The sequence below is a fragment of the Mustela nivalis genome (genome assembly GCF_964662115.1).
Source record: "Mustela nivalis genome assembly, chromosome: 4".
Classification (NCBI taxonomy): Eukaryota; Metazoa; Chordata; class Mammalia; order Carnivora; family Mustelidae; genus Mustela; species Mustela nivalis.
In genome coordinates this window covers 57217068-57234086 of record NC_139023.1, presented here as the reverse complement: position 1 = coordinate 57234086, position 17019 = coordinate 57217068, and positions in this window count along the sequence as shown.

The following is a 17019-nucleotide window of genomic DNA, read 5'->3' as shown; positions in this document are numbered from 1 at the left end:
ACATTTAAAATCTAGGGCTGGAGATAGAAGTAGATGCATTAAATAGAGAGGGAGAAAAACCCTATGAGACTCTTAATTCTAGGAAACAAACAGGGTTGCTGGAAGAGAGGTTGGGAGGAATGGGGGTAACTGGGTGTTGGGCATTAAGGAAGGCTTGTGACTTAATGAGCTCTGGGTGTTACAAGCAACTGATGAATTACTGAACTCTATATCTGAAATTAATGGTACACTATATGTTAACTAATTGAATTTAAATAAAATAGTTAAAAAAGAGAAGATGCGTAAGTAAATGCATAAATGAAATACCATTAACCTTGAGCCAATCACTAGAGACTGGAATGCAAGGACAGAAAACAACAGTGGTGACTGCTCATACAGAAAACCCATTGATATAAAACTGTGCATAAATTGAAGAAACAAAATGTTAGCTTTACCCATTGTATTCACTCTCTGGTCAATAGGGAGACTTTGAGAAAATTATCTAAAATTTTTCAGACTCGTTTTTTCTCATCATGTTTTCTTCACCTTCATAAGGATTTTAAGAGTTAGATAATTTTGGTGGTAAAAATGCAGCACATTTTAGACACATATTAAGCTTTTAACTTCACTTAGTCAAGTGTTTACACATGCATATATTCAATGGGCATTTTTTTTTTATTTCTTTTCAGCATAACAGCATTCATTGTTTTTGTACCACACCCAGTGCTCCATGCAATACATGCCCTCTCTAATACCCACCACCTGGTTCCCCCAACCTCCCACCCCCTGCCCCTTCAAAACCCTCAGATTGTTTTTCAGAGTCCATAGTCTCTCATGGTTCACCTCCCCTTCCAAATTCCCTCAACTCCCTTCTCCTCTCCATCTCCCCATGTTCTCCATGTTATTTGTTATGCTCCACAAATAAGTGAAACCATATGATCATTGACTCTCTCTGCTTGACTTATTTCACTCAGCATAATCTCTTCCAGTCCCATCCATGTTGCTACAAAAGTTGGGTATTCATCCTTTCTGATGGAGGCATAATACTCCATGGTGTATATGGACCACATCTTCCTTATCCATTCGTCTGGTGAAGGGCATCTTGGTTCTTTCCACAGTTTGGTGACCATGGTAATTGCTGCTATAAACATTGGGGTACAGATGGCCCTTCTTTTCACGACATCTGTATCTTTGGGGTAAATACCCAGTAGTGCAATTGCAGGGTCATAGGGAAGCTCTACTTTTAATTTCTTGAAGAATCTCCACACTGTTCTCCAAAATGGCTGCTCCAACTTGCATTCCCACCAACAGTGGAAGAGGGTTACCCTTTCTCCACATCCTCTACAACACATGTTGTTTCCTGTCTGCTAATTTTGGCCATTCTAACTGGTGTAAGGTGATATCTCATTGTGGTTTTAATTTGAATCTCCCTGATGGCTAGTGATGATGAACATTTTTTCATGTGTCTGATAACCATTTGTATGTCTTCATTGGAGAAGTGTCTGTTCATATCTTCTGCCCTTTTTTTGATATAATTTTCTGTTTTGTGTATGTTGAGTTTGAGGAGTTCTTTATAGATCCTGGATATCAACCTTTTGTCTGTAGTGTCATTTGCAAATATCTTCTCCCATTTCATGGGTTGCCTCTTTGTTTTGTTGACTGTTTCCTTTGCTCTGCAGAAGCTTTTGATCTTGATGAAGTCCCAAAAGTTGATCTTCGTTTTTGTTTCCTTTGCCTTTGGAGACATATCTTGAAAGAAGTTGCTGTGGCTGATATCAAAGAGATTACTGTCTATGTTCTCCTCTAGGATTCTGATGGATTCCTGTCTCACACTGAGGTATTTTATCCATTTTGAGTTTATCTTTGTGTACAGTGTAAGAGAATGGCCGAGTTTTATTCTTCTACATATAGCTGTCCAGTTTTCCCAGCACCATTTATTGAACTACTAGAGAACTCATACAGCAATTCAACAATGTGGCAGGATACAAAGTCAATGTACAGAAATCAGTGCCTTTCTTATACACTAACAATGAAAATACAGAAAAAGAAATTAGACAATCGATTCAATTTACTATAGCACCAAGAACCATAAGATACCTGGGAATAAACCTAACCAAAGAGGTAAAGGAACTGTACTCAAGGAACTACAGAACACTCATGAAAGAAATTGAAGAAGACACAAAAAGATGGAAGACCATTCCATGCTCATGGATTGGAAGAATAAACATTGTTAAAATGTCTGTACTGCCTAGAGCAATCTATACTTTTAATGCCATTCTGTTAAAAATTCCACTGGTATTTTTCAAAGAGCTGGAGCAAATAATCCTAAAATTTGTATGGAATCAGAAGAGACCCCGAATCGCTAAGGAAATGTTGAAAAAAAAATAAAACTTGGGGCATCATGTTACCTGATTTCAAGCTTTACTACAAAGCTGTGATCACCAAGACAGCATGGTACTGGCATAAAAACAGACACATAGACCAGTGGAACAGAGTAGAGAGCCCAGATATGGACCCTTAACTCTATGGGCAAATAATCTTCAATGGGCATTTATTGAACACTTGCTAGATCCAGAAACTGAAGTTCAAAATACAAAGTGTTCAAAATACAAAGATAAATAATTCACAATCCCTGCCCTTGAAATTCATACACTAGAAGATTTAAAAAAAATAAAAGCATGATTGGAAGATTATATTATATTGTGATAAATGATGTATACATAGAAGAGGAGCTTCTAATCAGCAAGTCTTCAATGATATGGCATTCTTCCAAGGTGTCAAAAGCCTTCCTGGTAGAGGAAATAACAGAGAAAAAAAGATGGCAGTGGGATGTGTTATGTGTCTCTGGAAGGTGAATTGTGGCCCAGAGCTGGACCCTGGATGAACTGAAAAAGGATGGATAAAAGTTGCTTCTTTGTGCTCATTATTGTCACTTTCATTTCCTCCATCAAGGAAATGGAGACAAATTTGACATATTATCATGGTAAAGGTCGTAAGTGTGGTAAATGGGACATATACCCACCACAAAGATTTGTAAAAGTACAAATAGGTAAAATATTCCTCAGTTAGTGGTTGTGACATTCTTATGACACCTCCTGCTAAGTAAGTAATGTTTCTTCATGAGTTGTAGATGTCCATGTAAGGTAGTTTAGATCTAATTTTAAAAGGTGTATTAAAAGTAAAATTTCAATTCCTGAAGTACAACTACTATTTTTTTTCTTGGTAAAATGAAGAACAACATGGTTTTTTGAAAACACTTTTTTCCCCTATATAACATGTGACATATTCTTTATATATTATATATAACATAACTCCAGAGGTCTTATGAAAAAATTGAAAAATATTTTCAAATTTGGGGGTACAAATTCAATAAGAAGTTATAATTTATTTTATTTTTTTTAAGATTTTTTTTTTTCAGGCAGAGAGCATGCAAGACAGCATAAGAGTTAGGGATGGAGCAGAGGGAGAGAGAGTCGTAAACAGACTCCCCATTAAGTGCAGGACCTGAGGTATGACTCTATCTCATGACCCTTAGATCATGACCTAAGCCAAAACCAAGAGTCAGATTCTTAACCAACTGAGCCACCCAGGAACCCCAAGAAATTATATTCTGTTTTTTAAGAAACATGTGTCTTTTTTTTAAAAACATCTTTATTTTATCTTATTTTATTTTATTTTATTTTCAGTGTTCCAAGATTCACTGTTTATGAACCACACCCAGTGCTTCATGCAATACATGCCCTCCTTAATACCCACCACCAGGCTCACCCTTACCCCTGCCCCCAAAACCCTCAGTTTGTTTCTCAGAGTCCACAGTCTCTCATGCTTTCTCTCCCCCTCCAATATACCCCAATTCACTTCTCCTCTCCTTCTCCCAGTGTCCTCCATATTACTCCTTATGCTCCACAAGTAAATTAAACCATATGATAATTGACTTTCTCTGCCTGACTTATTTCATTCAGCATAATCTCCTCCAGTTTCATCCATGTTGATGCAAAAGTCAGGTATTCATCATTTCTAATGGAAGGATAATACTCCATTGTATATATGGACCATATCTTCTTTACACATTCATCTGTTGAAGGGGACCCTGGCTCTTTCCACAGTTTGGTGACTGTGGCCATTGCTGCTATGAACATTGGGTTACATATGGCCCAAATGCAAGTTGGTGCAGTAACTTTGGAAAACAGTGTGGAGATTCCTCAAAAAATTAAAAATAATTAAGAATAGAACATGTGTCTTCTGAAAAATATCTTCATGATTATTTCTGATGCTGCTTTTACTGAAAAATTTTATATATATTTTTAACCTTTTTTAATTTAATTTCTTTTCACTGTAACAGAATTCATTGTTTATGCATCACACCCAGTGCTCCATGCAATACATGCCCTCCATAATACCCACCACCAGTCTCCCCCAACCTCCCACCCCCTGCCCCTTCAAAACCCTCAAATTGTTTTTCAGAGTCCATAGTCTCTCATGGCTCATCTCCCCCTCCAATTTCCCTCAACTCCCTTCTCCTCTCCATCTCCCCATGTCCTCCATGTTATTTCTTAAGCTCCACAAATAAGTGAAATCATATGATCATTGACCCTCTCTGCTTGACTTATTTCACTCAGCATAATCTCTTCTAGTCCCGTCCATGTTGCTACAAAAGTTGGGTATTCATCCTTTCTGATGGAGGCATAGTACTCCATAGTGTATATGGACCACATCTTCCTTATCCATTCATTCATTGAAGGGTACCTTGGTTCTTTCCACAGTTTGGTGACCATGGCCATTGCTGCTATGAACATTGGGGTACCCAAAAGACTCCACTCCCAAACTACTAGAACTCATTCAGCAATTCATTACTGTGGCAGGATACATAGTCAATATACAGAAATCAGTGGCTTTCTTATACAATAACAATGAAAACACGGAAAGGAAAATTAGACAACGATTCCATTTACTATAGCACCAAGAACCATAAGATACCTGGGAATAAACCTAATCAAAGAGGTAAAGGATCTGTACTCAAGGAACTACAGAACATTCATGAAAGAAATTGAAGAAGACACAAAAAGATGGAAGACCATTCCATGCTCATGGATTGGAATAATAAACATTGTTAAAGTGTCTATACTGCCTAGAGCAATCTATACTTTTAATGCCATTCCGTTAAAAATTCCACTGGTATTTTTCAAAGAGCTGGAGCAAATAATCCTAAAATTTGTATGGAATCAGAAGAGACCCCGAATTGCTAAGGAAATGTTGAAAAAGGAAACCAAAACTGGGGACATCATGTTGCCTGATTATAAGCTTTACTACAAAGCTGTGATCAACAAGACAGCATGGTACTGGCATAAAAACTGACACATAGACCAGTAGAACAGAGTAGAGAGCCCAGACATGGACCTTCAACGCTATGGTCAAATAATCTTCAACAAAGCAGGAAAAAATATACAGTGGAAAAAATTGGCTTTTTTTAATTAATAAAAAGATTGGTTTCTTTAGACTAAAGAAATGAATTATAATGTTCTTGTGTTCTCATCTCACTATGCTGACTCCTGCTAATTTGAGTTCATCAGGATGTTTTGAGGCTGAAGTTCTTTATTAATGCACTGAGTTAGTTTCAGGAGACTGCTGAATTGAATTATTTAGTAAATCTGGCATTATGGTATTAACTATTCCAGTATAGTGTTCACCCACTACTTGCCATTTTACTCATGGCTTTCAGTCATTCATTTACCATCAATAATATCATCATCAAACTGTTTTGTATAAGTGAGGTAAATTAAAAAATATAGGAGTTGTTTTCTTTCCTGAAATAACAGAGTCCAAATTATTCTTTTGACATTTAGTGTTAGAAAACTAGACAAAATACATAAAACAATTATTCTCAGACATTGGAAACAAAGCAACAAGGGTCTGGGGTTCTTAAGAAAAGGCCAATAATTAGATGTTGTGATCATCCTGACATTTCAACTGGAGGCACATGTCAGACTATGAAGCCAGGAGGAATAGCACAAGCATAAAATGATGGTCATTGAATTTAGGTGACAAAAATTGGAGTCCAAGGAGGCTGAGGTAAATGAGATCTGCAGAGTTTCATAGAGGAGGGGAGCTAAATAGGAAAGAGAAAGGAAGAAAGAAAGAAAAAGAAAGAGAAAGAGAAAGAAAGGGAAAAGAAAAGAAAGAGGGAAGGAGGGAGGGAAAGAAAGAACTCCAGAAATCTGCATAAGGATGCTTGCTTGCTAAACTCCAGAACATATAAGTATAGGGTAAAACTCCATGAAGAAGAGCAAGGAATACAGGGATCAAATTGTTGCAGGTACTGATCAGTACTAAGTACTGTTCACTCAGGGCATTCAAGACAAAACTCAGAAGGGCTACATCTTATTAGTGTGAGTAAACAGTCCCTAAAATAAAGACTAGTTCAGATCTGTTCTAACTATGGTTAAAGGCAAGCCTAAGAACTCACACTGAACCGGAAATAATTAACAATTTTCAAGAACAAAACTTAACATTCACTAAAAACAAAAACAAAAACAAACAAGAACAACAAGAACAATAAATCCCAGACCATTTACAATGAAACATCACAGAATCCAGAGTCTGGTCAAAATTACTAGACATGAAAAGGAGCAAGAATAAATAGACCACAACCAGGAGAAAAAGCAGTCAATGGAAGCAGACAAATGAAAGAGAAAATGGAATTAGCAGAGAAAGAGGTTAAACTGGCTAGTATATAACTACATAAGATTATTAAATACAGACAGGAAAATATATAGTAGATTAAAAAAATAATCAGTAGAACTGTCAGAAATGAAAATATATAAAATGTGAAATTAATAATAAGGTTAAAAAAGGGATTGGATTAATGCAGGATTAGACATGGCAGAAGAAAATATTAGTGAACTTCATATAAATTATGCAAAAAGTGAAGGAAGAGAAAAATAAAAGACTAAAGAAAGAAAATCAGCTAGGCATCAGTAAGTTACAGAACACTATCCAACATCCTACAATGTAACCACAATACCAAAAGGAGAAATTGTGGGATGGGAAAAAATAATTTTTTGAAAAATAGCCAATGTTTTCCTGATTTCATAACATTTATTACCTAAGAAACTCAGTGAATATCAACTGAGATAAATACAAAGAAAATAATACCAAAATGTGCCATAATCAAATTGTAGAAAATGATTCATAAGAAAAAAAAAAAACCTTATGCCAACACAAACACAAGCTATATTTAAGTAAGATACAAATAAGTAGTCATCATCAGAAACTGCAAGCTAGAACTAATGCCTTTAAAGATATTTTTTAAGTACTGTAAAAAACCTCTCAACTTAGAATTCTTCAGCCAGTGGTAATATTCTTCAATAATAAAGGTGAAATAAAGAATTTGTCAAGGAAGCAAAAGCTGAGGTAATTCATTCGCAGGAGACCTACACTATAAGGAGTGTTAACAGAAATTTTTCAGGCTTTAGGAAAATAATACCAAATGAAACTTTGGATGAACACAAAGGAATGAAGAATACTGGAATATTTGGTTAAATACAAAAAAAAAAAAAAACCAACAACAACAACAAGAAAAAACAACTTCTTATATTTATTTTTTAATTCCTTTGAAAGGTAATTAATTCTTTGGTATAAGAACAATAAAAATATAGTATGAGGTTTACACAATATATGAAGTAAAATACATGAAATAATTTTCTGAATGACAGCAGTAGGAAAAATTGTTGTACCACTATATTTTTCACCTTAAACTAATATAACTCTGTACATTAATTAAATTCCAGTTTTTAAAAAAACAAAAAAATTTAAAAAGCTTTTTTTAATTATTATGTTCAGTTAGCCAACATATAGTATATCATTAGTTTTTGAGGTAGCGTTAAACAATTCATTAATTGGTATAACACACAGGGCTCTTCACCACAGGTACCCTCCTTAATACCTACCCCATCCCTCACCCTCTTCCCTTCTGTAATGCTCAGTTTGTTTTCTGGAGTCCACAGTCTCTCATGAAAAGTTTTGTTTGTTTGTTTGTTTAAGTAAATTATCAGTGTGCCTGGGTGACTCAGTCAGTTAGTTGTTTTATCTTTTGATTTCAGCTCAGGTCATGATCTCAGAGTGGTGAGATCAAGCCACACTTGGGGCTCTACACTCAGCCACAAAATCTGCTTCAGAATCTCTATATCCCTTTCCCCAAGGCCATTCGCACATGTGCATGTGTGCATGGATGCTTTCACTTTTGAAAATAAATAAGTATATAAAACCTTTAAAAAATAAAATAAAAAGAAAAAGAAGTGATCATTTTCATTTAATTAAAAGACAGAGATTTTCTGACTGGATAAAAGAGCAATTCTAAAATAGAGTCATCTTTAAGAATATCTTTAAACTGTAGTGTCATAAATAGCTTTTAAAAATAAAAAATAGAAAAAATACAAACCATCAAACATTAATCTTCAGAAAGTCTCACTGGCTATATTAATACCAGATAAAACATAATTCATAATAAAAGATGTTGCCAGAATCAAAAAGGTATATTCCAAAATGATAAAAAAGATGAATTTATAATGTATAACTCATATTCATAAATGTGTATGCACTTGATAAAATGCTTCAAGTTATTTGAAACAAAAACTGATGGAAACAAAAGTAGAATAGATCAAATCACAATTATGATTGGAAATTTCTCTCAGTAATCAATAAATCAATTTGGGAGAAATTAGCAGAGACATAGCAGCTTTGGATGAGTCTATCAACCAGTAATTTTCTTTTGCAGAAAGTTCCACCAGGCTACAGCAAAATAAGTATTTGTTGCAAGGACAAAAAGAACATTCCCTAAGAGACATATACCTATGACACTGGTCTTAATACCTTTCAAAAGACTGAGTAAGTTTTGAATAGATTAAGTTTTCTGACCACAATTGGATTGCATTAAAAATATATATATTTTAAAATCTAGTAAATAGGAATTAAACAACACATATCTAAATAGCTCTTGAATCCAAGAGGAAATCAAGGAGAATTTAAATAAGACTTTAAAATTAAAAAATTTTAAAAACTATATTATATAAAACAGTGTTAAAAATGAAGTTTACAGCTTGAAATGCACTTACAAGACCATAATAAAGGTGCAAAATCAATTACCAAGTGCATGATAGGGAACTATAAATGTAGACAGAAGAGGAGGAAAAGTAGGTAGCAGGAAAGAAAAAACAAAAATAATTACAAAAAACAATGAAGCAATAAACTAACAAATAATAGAGAAATTCAATAAAACCAAAAGTTGATCTGTTGGAAAGGCCAATACATGATTAAATTCTGGCTAGACTATCCAGCTAATGAAGGAAAAAAAAAAAAAAAAGACGAAGAAGAAGAAACCAATTGACAATATCAGAAATGAAAAATAAACCAAATAAACCATTATAGTTCTTTCAAAATCAAAATGATCATAAAGAAATAAAATGAGGAAGCTGGTATCAATTACTTAAACAACAGTAATGAACAAAGCATTGTTTGAAAGACAAAAATTCCCCTAACGGATCCAAGAAGAAATAGAAAATCTGAATATCCCTAATACTGTTAACAGTACTGAATTCATAATATTAAAAATATCCACACAAAGGAACCCTCATTCCCAGATAGCTTCTCAGGTAAATTCTATACAAACTTTTCAGAAAATAAAAAACAAAAGAATCTTTCTGAATTAGTTTGTGATATCATCATTCCTTAATACCAAGATACCAATACCTGATAATCATTGTAAGAAGAAAAACTGCAGTCCTAAATCCCTCAACATAGACTCAAACTTCTGGGTATGTATTCCAAAGGCATCAGAACTTCAAAGAGATATCTGTGCTCTCACGTCTACTGCTACATTATTCAAACAGCCAAAATGTGGAAACAAAGTGTTTGTTGTCAGGTGAATAGAGAGGTGGTGTGTGCATGTAATGTGTGTGTGTGTGTGTGTGTGTGTGTCTGTGTATAATGAGCTATTTGTTAGCCTTAAAAAGAAGGAAATTCTGCCATTTGTGACAACATGGGTGAGCCTGGAAGAGATTACTTACTAAGTGAAATAACTTAGACAAAAACAATCCCTGCATGATCTCAATTATATGTAGAATCTAAAAGAGTCAGAGTCACAGATGCAGAGAGTGGGGTGATTGCTAGGGACTGTGGAGAGGGGAAAATGGGGTTATGTTGATGAAAGGGTATAGAGTTTCAGTTATAAAAGATGAATAAACTCTGGAGATCTATAGTACAGCATGATTACTATAGTGTACAATCATGTACTGTATACTTGAAAGTTGCTGACCTTAGATATTAAATGTTCTCATCACAAAAAGAAAAGGAAAATAGTAATTATGTGAGGTGAATGTATTGATTAGCTTGTCATAATCATTTCACAATGCATATGTGTGTATCAAACATCATATTGTATAGCCTAAATATACACAATTTTTACAGCATCCCTTCCTGATCAAAACTCTTCAAAGTGTAGGGATAGAGGGCACATACCTCAATTTTTATTTCTTAATGATACCTCAACAAACCTATTACAAAAATATTCCTAACAAAAATATTAGGATATAAATCCAACAATATATAAAAGCATAATAACACATATTCTATATTCAACTTTGGTTTATTCTGTATATACATGATTAATTTCACATTCTGTATATACATGATTAATTTCACATTTCAAAAAATCAATTTAATTCATAATATTAACAGAATGAAGGAGAAAATAATATGATCTAAATCACTGCAGAAAAAATAATTGAATGAAATTCCACACCTAACAAGACTAAAATGGAAAAACAAAACAAACAAACACCCCCCCCCCAAAAAAAAAACCCTCTGTACACTAGAAATGAAAGAACTTCCTCATTCTAGCAAATGTCATGTACCGGGAAACCTCTGGCTAACATTATGCACAATGTTGAAAGACTGACTGTTTTCCCTTTAAAATAAATAACAAGGCAGTATATTTACTCTCATCATCTTTCCTCAACATTGTATTGGGGGAAAAATAAAAGGCACACTAATCAGAAAGGAAAAGGCTAAAAGAGTCTATTTCCAGAAGATGTAACATCTATGTAAAAAATCTAAGGGGATCTACAAAAGCTACTACAAGTGGTAAGGGATTTTAGAAATGTTGACTAATAAAATTCATAATGTCTTGATTAATAGTAATGATTAGATTTGTTTTTGTAAACTGGCAGTAAAGATTTAGAATTTAAAATTAAAAATCATTTTAAAAACATACAAAAATATGAAACTAACAAAATATGTCTTTGTACTGACTATTGTTTTAAAAAATGCTGAGAATAATCAAAGACATCAAAAATGGAGAGAATTAGATATTCCAGAAATAATTGATATCAATAATTGTCAGTTGATTTTTTTACAAAAAAAAAAAAAAACCAAATAGAAATAACCAGAAAGAATATATCAGTACATAGTTCTGGAACAACTAAATATCCATATGGTGGGGTTGTGCGATACACCTACTGTATAAAAAAACCTCAATAAATACTGTCTTCATTTTTCCTGCCATGCACAATTGGCACAATGATGTCAGTTCTACAGATCCCTGGGACTTACATGGCAGCAGGCAGGATGCTGTTAAGTGGAAATATCTGAAATTGTAATTGCTGTGAGTCAGTAAAGACACAGAGATGGTTGTTTACAGAATGAGTATTGGAAATGTCACCGTAATGCAGTTGTGTTTTGTTTTGTTTTTAATTTAGGAAGGGAAAGTATCGATCCACTTTTAGCTCAGAATGCAAGCAAGAAACAAGTCTTTGTATCAAAATTATTTTAATGTGTCCCTCTGTGCTGGAGCGAGCAGAGGATGCTGAGTGCTCCAACAGTAGATATTCGTGGAAGAGAACAAAGTGGTGGGGGAGAGTCTGGTTCAGAAAGAGGGTCTGCAGAAACACACTGTCATTTTGGCTCAGCGATGAAGCCAACAAGCAACATGCTACAGCACATGTTGAAACAAGATAAAGTCTTCCTCAGAAATAAATATTTTGGTCTTTAGGATTTATTTTGAGCAAATGCATGAGGAAGAATGAAGTTTTTATTTGATACATAATGTGCACACCCATATGTGTGCTTCAGGTGTGCCAGGCCACTGGAGGACAAAAAAAGAAGGGGGGGGGAAAAAAAAAAAGAGTGTGAAACACTCCGAGGGTCAATCTAAAAAATGCAAAATAAGAATGATTTTGTCATCTCTCTTATGACATCTGAAATATCACTTTTTCAAGCTTTTTCCACATGGATGATGTATACATTCCACAGTGTCTGGGAGCTTCAGTTTCCATGTTAGCAGAAGAAATCCTTTAGATTAAAGGATCTCTTTAGTTCATTTGCACTTTAACAGTCTCTGTAGTATCTCCCCTTCTCTCTGAAAGAGTACCATCTTCTTTGGGAAATCTCAGCCTAATCTCTATAACACCATTCACAGAACCATGTTGTATTGGTCCCTTTTCACTTACAAAAAAATAAAATATTCTACTACTACTACTACTGCTAGTAATGTAATAGTGATAATAATAATAACTAACAAAAACAATAACAATAATATTAAAGTTTGCTTAGTATGAGAAAATGTTTATAGTCTGTGGGGTGATGATCAGGAGAGAGGAAATTTTATAACCTCCCTTAAAGAACTCCTAATGGTCACCATAGCCACCCCTTTAAAATACTCTGAAACACATCTGCCAGATGTTTCCCATGACTCTGGATTTCCTACAAATAGAGTGAAGCCACATGAGCCAGATGTCAACACCATCTAATTTGCTGAGACATAAATCAATCCCAATAAGTGTATTAGATGAAGGGAGAAAAAGTGTTTTTATGGACTGTAGAGAAGTATTAGTTCAGGAAATAGTTTGAAATGGACTGAAGGTTATTGGTAGTCCCCGGAGAGTTGGAAGTTCCTTGAAAACTTTACTTCGTCATTAATCTTTAAAGTGCTCTATGAGTCACTAGAAAGGCCACTCCGTTTTTTGTTTTGTTTTGTTTTGTTTTTGTTTGTTTGTTTGTTTTAGCTATAACTATTCATACTACTACTCTGGTTGGTTTTAGGACTTTTATATATGTATATAAAAGTCTGTCATTGTTGTTCTATGGAATCCTGAAAATCTAAAGTACAACTGAAATTGGTTCATTACTACCTAATAATAACACCTGTTCATCAAAAAGGGTACATTTTACTTTATGGGTCTTTATGTGTTTGTGTGTATCAGTGACCCAAGATTAGGAGCAAAATGCCCTGGTTTCAACAGATAGCTTGGTAGGTTTAAAATCTTCTACTTCCACAAATGGCTATCAGACACATGAAAAAATTTTCATCATCACTAGCCGTCAGGGAGATTCAAATTAAAACCACATTGAGATACCACCTTACACCAGTTAGAATGGCCAAAATTAGCAAGACAGGAAACAACATGTGTTGTAGGGGCTGTGGAGAAAGGGGAACCCTCTTCCACTGTTGGTGGGAATACAAGTTAGTGCAGCCACTTTGGAGAACAGTGTGGAGATTCCTCAAGAAATTAAAAATAGAGCTTCCCTATGATCCTGCAATTGCACTACTGGGTATTTACCCCAAAGATACAGATGTCATGAAAAGAAGGGCCATCTGTACCCCAATGTTTATGGCAGCAATTACCATGGTCGCCAAACTGTGGAAAGAACCAAGATGCCCTTCACCGGACGAATGGATAAGGAAGATGTGGTCCATATACACTATGGAGTATTATGCCTCCATCAGAAAGGATGAATACCCAACTTTTGTAGCAACATGGACAGGACTGGAAGAGACTATGCTGAGTGAAATAAGTCAAGCAGAGAGAGTCAATGATCATATGGTTTCACTTATTTGTGGAGCATAACAAATAACATGGAGGACATGGGGAGATGGAGAGGAGAAGGGAGTTGAGGGAAATTGGAAGGGGAGGTGAACCATGAGAGACTATGGACTCTGAAAAACAATCTGAGGGTTTTGAAGGGGCAGGGGGTGGGAGGTTGGGGGAACCAGATGGTGGGTATTAGAGAGGGCACGGGTTGCATGGAGCACTGGGTGTGGTGCAAAAACAATGAATACTGTTATGCTGAAAATTAAAAAAAAAAAAAAAGTCTTCTACTTCCAACCACATCAACAAGTTCTTCTGTGTTCTTTGCAGTGCCTTCTATACCAGCGTGGATTCTTCTGCCTTTCAACCTGATAAGATACTCTCTCTCTCTTTCTGATAGGTATAGTGATAATACTTCATTAACAGAATGACCCTATTGGATATTATCCTCAAGGAAAATCACACTGCCCCTCTACCCCTATTTGCACGTATGTTGTAAACTCAGGAAAACGGACTATTTGTCATTAGCCTTAAAGGACAAGGAAAGCACAGAGGACGTCTTAAGAGAATGGTAGGGTGGGAGGGATAGTCTCTTAGTTTTGTTTCAGTGTTGACTTTGGAACTGCATATGTGTACACAAGCCAAGATCTTCTGCATGGAGAACAGAAATGTTAAAGGGTAGTTCAGAGGTCACCATTCCAATTGAGCTACAGGCAAATGTTAAACAGGGTCTAGGAATCAAGGTCAGGGGCAAGCATTGAGGGAAAGCCAATTTCTAGGTGTCTGGGCATAAGGCACAAATAATTCAGTGCAGAAGATAGTAGTTAGAGTCCCAGATGAGGATTGAGGATCAAATTTGTTAAGAGAAAGAAATAAAAAAGTAAGAATCAGGTCTGGTTTTATGAGACATAGACAAACTTACTTCAGGAAAAGAGCTCCTTGAGACACCTGGGTGGCTCAGTCAGTTAAGCATCTGCCTTCAGCTCAGAGCATGATCACAGGGTCCTGGGGTCAAGTCCCACATTGGGCTTCCTGCTCAGAGGGGAGTCTGCTTCTCCCTCTGCCTGCTGCTCCCCCTGCTTGGGCTCTCTTTCTCTGAGAAATAAATAGGTAAAATCTTTAAAGTGTGTATATTTTAAAAGTGTTCCTACTGACAAGGGATTTCCTTAAAGGGTTAGACACCCAGATTCTTAAATAAGCGCCATGCAATCTCCTGAAGGTGTTGTCTGGTGACTGAAACTAGGTCTTTCCCGATGCTTGTTTGTCGAGTCACTATCTTTCCCTCATTAAGGTGTTTCCCTGACTCATGATTCAACTGTGTACAGCTTGCCTTACCCAGCCATTTTACAAAGTAAGCAGACACCACTACATGATTCCTACATTACTGACTGATAGAATTGCAATCCTATCTGCAAAGGGCCCAACAGTTCACATGTCAGTGTGTTTTGATGATTTTTCTAACCCACAGATTTTTTTTAATGGTTACTGAAACACAAAATTTCTAGACATAAAAATGGTAAAGGGAGATGAACCATGAGAGACTGTGGACTTTGAGAAAAAAAGGGAGGGTTTTAGAGGGGAGGACAGTGAGGGTATGGGTTGGCTCCACGATGGGTATTAAGGAGGGCACATATCGCATGGAACGCTGGGTGTGATATGCAAACAATGAATCATGTGACATTACATCAAAGACTAATTATGTACCGTATGGTGACTAACAACATAATTTTTTTAAAGATATTATTTTAAAAATGGTTACAGAGACACATAATTTCTACAGATAGAAAACACAATTTGGCTACCTTCACTTTTATCGGAAGAATTGTTGAGAGTACAGATATCTTTACATTCCTCACGGCTGCCTCAGCGTACCTGTTAGGAGTGCTTGCCATCCTCTTCTCTCCCAGTTCTGTGCTTTGTCGTGATAGGAAATAGCCAGAACCATTTTCCCTCAGACCAGACTCCTGGAGCCCTCACCCTCATGATGAGGTGAAACAGGATGTCTTTCCTTTAAGAATTATAGAGATTTTGGTGAGACTGGTCTATTGTTTCAAAGACCTCTTCTTTCCCATCTCAAGTCTCTGGATTGTGGGCATGGTAGGGAGTAGAAGGTGGATGGGGCTGGTTAAGAATCCTGGCACTCCCCTTTCCTTCTTTGTCCATTCACCTCCTTTCCTTAGACTCAACTTTGGCATTCTGGCTCTCTGTTGTTTTAGGATAAGTGGATCTCTCAGACCCCACCTTACTTCAGAGTCCTTTAACTAACTATCCATCAAGCCAGAGGAGCCTGAATGCTAGAATAAATGGATTTCTATAACAAGGCATAAAGCATTATGGCAATAGAAGCAATGGTGTTTTCCAGTCTTGAGGTAGACATGTGGATCCAAGCACCCTTTAAAGTTTTAAGGATGCCCAGGGCGCTTGGATGGCTCAGTGGGTTAAAACTCTGCCTTTGGCTCAGGTCATGATCTCAGGACTGGATAGAGCCCTGCCATTGGGCTTTCTGCTCAACAGGGGGCCTGCTTCTCCCTCCCCTCTGCCTGCCCCTCTGCCTGCTTGTGATCTCTCTCTCTGTCAAATAAATAAATAAAATTAAAAAAAAAAAAGCTTTAAGGATGCATAAAATAAGCAACACTAGACCTCTTGATGCCATCTGGAACATAGATGTTTTTCTTAAGCCCTGTGTCTCTCTCCATTAACCACCAAGGACTCTAAAAACTTCCTCAACTCATTCATGACATTCTACCTGAAGATCATCAAGAATCATCGTGTATCACCTTATATATTTTATGAAGACCTCATCCTCATCTTTCTTCCAGTGAATTTTCAGCTATCACCGATTTCTCTATCTATTCCTTATCTTTTAGCTACCTATTATTTATATGAATATTACTACCCTCATTTTGCTCAGAAAGGTTCAACAATTTGTTTATGGTCACACAGCTATTAAGAGGCAGAGGGTGATTTTGAGTCCAGATTTATCTTCAAAGCTAATGCTCTTTCCTTCTCTCACACCACCACTCACTTCTTTGAGCCTCCTATTTTTCCTCTTTCCTTGGTGCAAATAATGCTGCTATCAGTGGACAGCTGTATAGATTACACAGTGTTATTCTACCTGTCACAATGTCTTAGGTGCACCAGGGGCCTAAATACTATTTCTACTTGAATTCATCTCTCTCTC